This window comes from Solanum tuberosum, unplaced genomic scaffold (assembly GCF_000226075.1).
Source record: "Solanum tuberosum cultivar DM 1-3 516 R44 unplaced genomic scaffold, SolTub_3.0 scf00063, whole genome shotgun sequence".
Taxonomy (NCBI): Eukaryota; Viridiplantae; Streptophyta; class Magnoliopsida; order Solanales; family Solanaceae; genus Solanum; species Solanum tuberosum.
Genome location: NW_006238988.1, coordinates 683,912 through 694,899, shown reverse-complemented (window position 1 = coordinate 694,899; position 10,988 = coordinate 683,912).

Here is a 10,988-nt window from a genome sequence, read left to right as displayed (position 1 = left end):
TTGCTTCTACACAATTGTGTAGGTTGACAGCTCTCTTAGATTCAGCTTAGTATTTTTCTTTAGCAGATTGAGCTTCGGGACATACTCGAGAGGTAGCGGTTCATTCCAGACGTGCCCTTGAGTTATCTTTACTTTCAGTTTTGTTCTATTCGAGAACTATACTTTGAGACTTGTATATTTTTATTCGAATTCTGTATTTAGAGGTTTGTACATGTGACAACCAAATTCTGTGTAGTGTTGAGTCTCAATTAAAGTCTTCCGCTTATTTATTATCTTTTATTCTCGTATTTCTACTTCTCTATCGGTGTGGTTGGGTTAGGATGATGTGTCCGGTGGGAAATGGGCACGTGCCATCACATCCAAATTTTGGGATGTGACAATGTATCAAGGTGATTCAATTTCAATCACTTTTTTAAAGTTCGTTTAGTACTGTTTTTTTTAGTTTGGTTCGATAAATAATTGGATTTGGTTCATTTTGTTTTGAAGTTCGATTCAATTCAGTTCGATCTTTTAATTTGATTCGACCCGATTTTTCGATATATATGGTCATTTCACAAGGAAGACCTAGCCAAAACATCTTTCACCTAGACAATTTGACATCTTTTTCTTTGCCTTGTTTAGCAACACATAAGTAACATTGTTGACTTGATTTGAAATCTGAGCTTCAACCCATTTAAAGTACTTATATCCACACAGCAAAAAATAAAAAAATAAAAAATAAATCTAATATTTTTTTCCTCAAGATATATATTTAGCCAAGAGTAAGTTAATACTCCCTGAATTAAATGAAGTAGATGAAGGGAAAAAATAGAGGAAATAAATAGGGGAATAGACTGTTAATTAATAATAAAAATATTGAATATTAACTACTCTATAACAAGAATCCCTTATGCGCTTTGAAATGTGAGTAATCTCACTAATTTGTACTTAGTATTTTGTGTTTAAATGATACTTATAGATGAAAAATGAAGTTAGAGGGTTAAAATAAAATAAGGTTGAGTTGGAGGATCAAAATAACATTTAGAGACAAATTTAAGGAATTGTGTATGTGTTTGGCCTAGTAAAAATAATACATATATTTATAATTTGTTGTATAGTTTTAAAATTTGCAGTAGTTGTATATTTTATTTGATATTATGTTATGTATAATTAATATAGAAAATTATGATATTAACCATGTAAGAGTGTTTAATCTGTGTATTAGACATCTTCTCAATTGTATTTATGAAAAATATTTTTGTGAGCAAACATTTTTTCTATAGAGTTGAGCAAACATCAGAGGGTAGTCTTTTTTTCTTTTTTTTTTTGGGTAGAGTTGAGCAATGTATGAGAGACTCGATCGATCTGTCGATTGTATCTTATAGATTCTTTTACCTCATTATAATGTGGGGCTTTCCAGCTAATAAAATTCAAATTTGATTAGATACCAATATGAATACCAAATATAGAGTGAAACCTTGACTGTTCGGGTTTGAATGACTTTGGACCACTCATCCAACATTTTGCATGTTGTTAGAAAGATTCAATATATATAACCTGAAATTTTCCTTGTGCATTTAATTACATATACCTATATGCTCACACTTTGGTGGAATTTGTGAAATTCTAACCAACTCAATGCCTCTGCATGGGGTGCAACCACCACCATGCACAAAAGCACAAAGCATGCAATTTTGCCAAACATTTCCATTGTTACAAAAATTGAGTAAAGATAGATATAGAAATATATAGTAGATAATGATATAGTACTACAAATGTATTTGTTTTGAGTGTTGGGTGCAAAAGCTAGTGACAACTTTGAGTATTTATAGAGAGTAAATTAATTAATGGAGGAATATTGAGAGAATTAGTTGAGAGTTGAGTTAAATCAAATGATGGTGTATAATAATTAGGGAGGTGCCTATAAAGTCAATTTTAGGGCCCTTGGTAACCTACTTTGCAGTATATGACTTGATAAATATATTTCCATCGGTTCGTTATACTAAAAGAATATATTATTCATTACGTTTCACTTTTCATATATTAAGGAATTTATTTTTTCATGTTATTAATTACTTATATATTCTCCAAATAATTTTTTAAGAAATAAAATAATACATCAATTATATAAATATTATAATATTAAAGAGATTTACTTCGCTCCACTGACAGTGGATAAGAAAATTACACCATCAGTTTATTTATAAAAATACTTATTTTCCTTAATTTAATTATTATATTTTCACATTTAAAGATTAATAATTTTCAGTTTCTCTTTTTCTTTTTATTTTTCAAAACACATTGTACGTATCAAAGATTTTTTTTGAAATAACACTCAAATATTCTCCCCAAAAATAGGAAATAATGAGTCTTTTGTAGAATATATTAGAAGAAATATTGTATATATTATCTTTGTGTATTAATTAGTAGTATATATCTTGTTTGCTTACACTTTTTCAACCTATTGTGTATTGAGGTGTGTTGTACAAATACATGAAAAATGCAAAAAAAATTAATGCATGTATTAACATGATTATCGACCCAATTGCCAAAACATTTGCTATATATACCTTTTTCATCTTATTTGTGGATAACAGAAATGCATAGTATTACACCATAACAAATAATGCATAAGAACTAATTTTTGTATATAAATAATATGAACATAACTAATACAAAAAATACTAATACACTTTATTTAAACATTATTCTTATACATCCTATCAAACGTCCCCCATAACCCCTACCTGGGCACTTTACATCCTTTTCCACCTTAAATTTAATAATGGCCCATTCATTTTCTTGTGCAATGTTTAGTGAGGGGACTCTGATTGCCCATATCTAAATACATCTCAAGAAAACCTTTTTGAGATGTGCGTTTTCATGGCATGCATTAAGTTCACTGTCGTCCCTATGGATTTGATCTATTCACGCTTCGTAAAAATAATTTTTAGCAACAATTCATTAATAATAATAGCTTAATTTTATTAAATATATATTTTTAGCGATAACAAACACACTTTATAAATGTTCCTAAAACCTATCGTGACATTGAATTTACTGACATTTTAACTATTATCGATAGAAATCACCTTAATAAACTCTTTGTTAATATATATATTTTGTTGCCGCTAAATATTATTTTTATGGTAGTGCTACACTCTATTTTATTTGGAGAAAATTTTCTCTTCAATGTGTTGTTAACTTATATATATCATCACTTAGAATTTAGATCGAGGAGAAAGAAAAGAATTTTTACTTCCTTCCTTGCCTTTCTCTCCAAGATTCCAACCAAACAAAGAACAAACGTTATATTGCTTTAGTTTATGATACAACAAATTAATTTTTTGTCTTCGAATTAAGTTATGACTCACTTCAATCATTTTTACTTGTCTATTTTTTAAAATAAGTATTTCCTCTGTTTTAAAAAAAAATATTTTTTTTTCTGCAAGACTTTAACTTTGAAAGATTGCAAAAATATATAAAAGAGATGAAACATTCAGCACATCTCTTTTATATATTTTTGCAATCTTTCAAACTTTAACTTTCCATATGATATGTTTAAGACTACAAGATTAAAAGACATTTTGGTACATTTGATAACTTTAATTTAAAATTACAAAATTTAAAAGTCTTGTTTTTTTTTCTTAAACTTCGTTCTACATTAAACTAGATCATTCTTTTTAAAATAGAGAAAATATATATCTTAAAATTCAAATTACATATTCAAATAAAACTTTAATTTCAAATAGGTCAAATTAAAGGGGCCCTAAAATGACAATGAGATGGACACATGTTCTGCTATCTGACTAATATTGTGAATCAACCATGGATATACTGCCATGCTCACACGTCTCAAAGCACCCACCGGATTTCATTTAATGATTTGGGGTTCAACTATTTCTTTTAACTTATTAGAGATTTCGAGTTTAAATTTCTCTAAGTATAAACATGTCTCTATTATTAGGAAGTGCTTTAGTTTTAATGTGGATATCAAATAAAAAAAACAAATAGAAAAAAGGCCATATACATATACAGTTCCTTATAGGGGTGTGCATTTGGTTTTTCACAATTCGGTTTGGATTTTTCGGTTTTTGGTTTTGTAAAAGTGTAACCCAATCCGATCCAAAATAATTTGATTTGGTTTGGTTTTCCCTCTATTCGGTTTCGGGCTTTTTTTCGGTTTAGTTATTCGGTTATGTCAATAATTAATAAAATAACCAAAGTAATAATATTTAATCCCCTTAAATATACTTTCTAATATAAATTATAAGTAAACTTAAAACACAGTACTTATAAGTATACCTATTATACATGTTCAAAAATAAAATTTAAACGTAATCATCATGAAAGAACGGATTAAAAAAATGATTCAACCTCAGACCCATTTAAATGTAGCGGATAATAGCGGGGCTCGAGAATTGATGTGTATTCGAATCATAGGAGCTAGCAATCGTCGATATGCTCATATTGGTGACGTTATTGTTGTTGTGATCAAAGTAGCAGTACCAAATATGCCCCTAGAAAGATCAGAAATAGTCAGAGCTGTAATTGTGCGTACCTGTAAAGAACTCAAACGTGACAACGGGATGATAATCCGATATGATGACAATGCTGCAGTTGTTATTGATCAAGAAGGAAATCCAAAAGGAACTCGAATTTTGGTGCAATCGCTTGGGAATTGAGAGAATTAAATTTTACTAAAATAGTTTCATTAGCTTCCAAGGTATTATAAAATGAAATTGTGATCTGTTTCGAGTGGGATATTTGAAAGAAATAGATTAATTAGTAGATTGTGTCTCACACATATATCTTTAAATATTTTATATCATATTCAAAAATAAATAAGTAAAAAACACGTTGATTATATCAAATTTGGAGACCCCAATAATTTTAGTTCATCATGGGCAGGGACACTATTGCTGAGATAATAACTTCTATACGAAATGCTGATATGGATCGAAAAAGAGTGGTTCGAATAGAATCTACTAATATTACCGAAAATATTGTTCAAATACTTTTACAAGTGGGTTTTATCGAAAACGTGAGAAAACAACAAATATTTTTTGGTTTTAACCCTGCGACATAAAAGGAATAGGAAAAGACCCTATAGAAATATTTTAAATTTAAAACGAATCAGTCGACTTGGTCTACAAATCTATTCTAATTATCAAAGAATTCCGCGAATTTTAGGTGGAATGGGGATTGTAATTCTTTCAACTTCTCGAGGTATAATGATAGACCGAGAGGTGCGACTATAAGGAATAGGTGGAGAAATTTTGTGTTATATCTGGTAATCCTTTATAATATGCAAATTGGATTCGAAATTTTCTATTTGCGAAAAAGAAAAAAAGGGGGGAGAGTTGTCTAATATCTTTCGCATTAGTTGATACCTCAAAGGAACTTTGTTTTATACAGATACTGCCAGGAGATAGAGTCAAAATTGAAGTAAGTCCTTATGATTCAACCAAAGGGCATATAATTTATCGACTCCACAACAAAGATTTGAAGGATTAGGTTTTCAACTTCACCATTCCTTTCGTGGGAATACAATTCGAGATGAAAAATTTCAAGAAACTTATTTTCTTCCAAGAAATAGATTCAGAATTAAGGTAAGGAATGAGAATATGAAAATAAGAGCTTCCGTTACGTAAAATTTGTAGAAAATGTCGACTAATCCGTAGGAGGGGCGCATTATAGTAATTTGTTCCAACCCGAGACATAAGCAAAGACAGGGCTAATCAAACTTTCCAGAAGAGCCGATGTACAAATAAAGAATCTGTTTTGACATGAAATGGATATATCCATATATCTCTGACTCATATTTACGAGATGATAAAATATGGCAAAAGCTATACCGAAAATTAGTTCGCGTCGGAATGGACGTATTAGTTCACGTAAGGGTGCACGTAGAATACCAAAGGGAGTTATTCATGTTCAAGCAAGTTTCAATAATACCATTGTCACTGTTACAGATGTACGGGGTCGAGTAGTTTCTTGGTCCTCAGCTGGTACTTCTGGATTCAAAGGTACGAGAAGAGGAACACCGTTTGCTGCTCAAACCGCAGCAGCAAACGCTATCCGTACAGTAGTGGATCAAGGTATGCAACGAGCAGAAGTCATGATAAAAGGTCCCGGTCTCGAAAGAGATGCAGCATTATGAGCTATTCGTCGCAGTGGTATACTATTAACTTTCGTACGGGATGTAACTCCGATGCCACATAATGGCTGTAGACCTCCGAAAAAAAGACGTGTGTAGAACTGAACATTGAAGAAATCTCAAGAGAAATAAAAGATTCGATGATCTAATCAAATAATAGTACTATGGTTCGAGAGAAAGTAACAGTATCTACTCGGACACTACAGTGGAAGTGTGTTGAATCAAGAACAGACAGTAAACGCCTTTATTATGGACGCTTTATTCTGTCTCCACTTATGAAAGGCCAAGCCGACACAATAGGCATTGCGATGCGAAGAGCTTTACTTGGGGAAATAGAAGGAACATGTATCACACGTGTAAAATCTGAGAAAGTACCACATGAATATTCTACCATAACGGGCATTCAAGAATCGGTACATGAAATTTTAATGAATTTGAAAGAGATTGTATTGAGAAGTAATTTATATGGAACTTCTGACGCGTCTATTTGTGTCAAGGGTCCTGGATATGTAACTGCTCAAGATATCATCTTGCCACCTTATGTGGAAATCGTTGATAATACACAACATATAGCTAGTTTAACAGAACCAATTGATTTTTGTATTGGATTACAAATAGAGAGAAATCGTGGATATCTTATAAAAACGCCACATAACTTTCAAGATGGAAGTTATCCTATAGATGCTGTATTCATGCCTGTTCGAAACGCGAATCATAGTATTCATTCTTATGGGAATGGGAATGAAAAACAAGAGATACTTTTTATCGAAATATGGACAAATGGAAGTTTAACTCCGAAAGAAGCACTTCATGACGCATCCCGAAATTTAATTGATTTATTTATTCCCTTTTTACATATGGAGGAAGACAACTTATATTTACAGGACAATCAACACACGGTTCCTTTATCCCCTTTTACCTTTCATGATAAATTGGCTAAACTCATAAAAAACAAAAAAAAAATAGCATTGAAATCGATTTTTATTGACCAATCAGAATTGTCTTCCAGGATCTATAATTGCCTCAAAATGTCCAATATATATACATTATTGGACCTTTTGAATAACAGCCAAGAAGATCTTATGAAAATTGAACATTTTCGTAGCGAAGATATAAAACAGATATTGGGCATTTTAGAAAAATATTTCGTAATTGATTTAGCAAAAAATAAGTTTTAAATCTATTGGACTTACTTAGTGAAAAGTGAAAATAGATTGAAAAAGCACAATTTAGCACAATTAATATATCATATATTAGAAAGAAATTCATAATTAAATTGAATAGATGTATCTAGGGAGAATTCGCTTTGAAGAAACTATTCCCTAGATACACATGTCGTGTTAGTTCACAATTGAATCAATTAAAAAATTTAAAAAAGACCTAAAGTTAGGGATTTATCAATAGGTAATGTTGCACCAATGCCCAACCAAAGGGCGACTGCGGTACCAATCAAAAAGACAGTCGTCGCTACTGGACGGCGAAATGGATTTTGGAATTTATTAACATTCTCTAAAAAAGGTACTGTTAATAATCCCGCAGGTACTGAAACCATTAAAAGAACCCCCAATAATTTATTGGGCACTGTACGAAGTATTTGAAATACAGGAAAGAAATACCATTCAGGTAAGATTTCCAAAGGGGTTGCAAATGGATCTGCCGGTTCACCAATCATTGATGATTCTAAAATGGCTAAGCCTACATTACATGCAATAGTACCTAGAATTACTACTGAAAAAATATATAAAAAGATCATTGGGCCATGTGGGCTCGCCATAGTAATTATGACCCATACCCTTAGCCAATTTAGCCCTTAATTAGTTGGTTAATTGGTTTAGTTAGTTAATACTTATATTTTGAGTTATTAGTTCATAATTCAGTTAATTATTTTACTTTGTTAAAGATTAAGAAGCTCATTAATTAATTTATATAAACTCATTTCATTTATCTCTTGGTCGAACCCGCTGACTAAATTCAAATTGGTTAAATTGTTAATTCATTTGACTATTTTGAAATTTTAGCCACTTTCTCTTATTCTTTGAAAGATCCACCTTTGGGCCTTTTCATTTCAAATTTCCAGCCCATTCTCACATTAATTTCAGCAGCCCAACTTCATGGCAATTCCCAGCCCAATATACAATACACAGCAATTTCAAAACAACCCAAAACCAATCCCACTCCCATACGTTTCTTCTTCCTTCTCCATGGAACGTGAACAAACCCAGAAACCAGAACCATCAACGAACAACGTACGCGACCCCACTGCCCATACCGGTCTTCTTCTTCTTCACCTGATAAATCCAGAAATCACGGAATCAGCAACGACTCCAAACAGCACCAAATCGACCCCACCCCTGCTTGTTTTCTTCTTCTTCCTTGCGTGTGAAATCCAGCAGTCCATCAACGTCCAAAAATTCCACAAAATCGCGAAAATTCAACAGCCTTATCAAAAAGAGAACTTGAATTTCGAATTCAAATTCTTCCAATCCATCTGTTTTCCCCCCTAAAAAATCAACCCTATTATTCGTCTATTTAAGATCGTTTTCTCTATGTATTTTAGGGGCGAGCATAGAGCGAGAAAAATGGGAGAGAATAGTATTCTTTGAAATCAAACCCACGAAAGTTTGAGCCTCGAATTTTTCGATTTTCTTTCAAGATCTTTTGCTTTTGCTTATCGGTTGGTGAGAATCGCTATTCAAAGCTCATTTGTTCCGGTTGCTGCTCACAAAGAGGTAATTTCTGTCCTCCTTAACATTCTTATTTCCATATCTTACTATTTCTTTTCAAATAGTGTGTTGGATGCTTTGATTATTGTAAGAAATAGGTCGCTATGCCTTAATACATTTGGAATATTATCATGTGTCATATTCTTTGTTCATTTTAGGTTATTTTGTAGGTTTCGAAATGATGTTAGATGTAGATGCTTTCATGAATATGTCACTAAACCAGTTCGTTTTTGCTTGTATTTCGCTGTCTTTGGGTATCGAGCTATCCTAGTTTGTTGTTGTTAATGTTGTCATACATGTAAAGGCAAAAACCTCAACTAACTTTCTACTACCTAACATGACCCATTTTGAACAAGTCTATACCATCTTTTCTGCTTAAAATCTTAGTCTTGTTAAAGTTAAGTTTTATCTCTTAATATTCCGTGGAGCATGAATTTATTGGCTTTGATTTTTCATGTGTATAGCGTGTTGATTTTTGTTTAGTTTAAGGTCAATTGCTAGTGGTTTGGTTATATGTTATATAATCTTTGTACTAGTCTACTATGAAAAAATGAGCTTATGCTTAGTTGATTTCCGACAGCGTGCAAGTGAGATCGTACAAGTCACGTGTTAAGCCATATTGTTGTTTACTTTATTAGAACCTAGACCTTGTTTTAGTTTGAGTTTGTTGGATATATAGTTAAGTGTCATACACTATTAATGAGGACAATTTTCATGTTGCTTAGCATTTTCGTTCACTACATTAAGTGCTATTGCTCAGCAAATGCTCTTTCTTATGGATATTATGTTCGTCTGTGCGTATTTGTGCTTGCAACTTGTTAGTTTGTGTAATAGTGTTGCTATATTTAATATTGGAATAGAGCATTTTCTCTTCTTTTGCTTAAACTAATTGGGTTTGCTAAGTGCCTTACATCCTAATTTTTTGTTATTATTTTTCTTTGGTACGATCAATGGGCATTTTTAGGCTTTTATAAATGGCTTTAATTTTGAATATTGTGTGACGTGTGTAATTGGTCAAATGTGCAGTATGTTTATCATTAAAATATATGTTTTCCATTATGAACACATCATTGTTTAGGCCATTTTACTATCTCATATTCTTCATTATTTGAAAATTAATGTTCACCAATACTACTAACGGTTGCCTATCATATGTTTAAAACATGATACTTATTTCTTTGGTAGTTGGTTGGCTAAATGATAAGTTATATGTTGTTTGAAACTTCATGTTGCAATTGACTTATTTATGTATGCATAAATATTAATCCTCACCTTCGTTTTGTTACATGTGAAATTTGCTCGGAGTTCAACATAAACACCTATCTCCTCTCCTTGCATTTCCTCGTTGGGCCCAATCTTACTTCTTAAACGAGTCAGCCCCTACACATTCGGAACACTGCTGGAAATTAGTTCACAAATGTTCAAAAGGCCAAGAAAAGGGGGCTGTATACATGTTATATACAGAAGTATACGCTGATATACAAGTTCGGTACAGCAAACACAGGCCAAAAATGCGAAAATACAAAGATGAGTTGAAGAACGGGTGTTTGGAAGCAAGATATACATGAAAAACACCTATACACATGCTGATATACACTGATATACATCAGGTGTATACAAAACGGGAATTGGGTTAAGCCCAATAGTGGCAGCGAATTTGGCCCAAAAAGGGCCCAAATTCATTTCTCCTTTACTTCTAAATTATTTAGTTGTCTTTATTTATTGTTTGCTTTTTTTATCATTAACTCTAACTTTAGAATTGTTAATTAACTTAATCGAATTCCCCAAAAGACAAACTATTTCTCTGTGTTGTTTTATTTCTAACAAATCTCATTTTATCAACTCTCGCATTTTCATTTATAATCTTTAGTCTAAAACTTTTTTTTTTCTTTTATTAGTTTAAAATAGTTTTTTTATCATAAACCAAAAATGACTCAAAATAAAAACCAACTCATTTTGTTTCGTTAAAATTCTAGTTACTTGTCTCTAATTCAAATATTTTAAATAAGGTCCCATTTTCTTAAAAAATAAAAATTACTATTTGTTTAACTATTTTGTCAAAGTTAATCTAATAATGTAAATTATTATTAAATACTTACTTAGTCATTTTCTCAAAAAATGTTAGT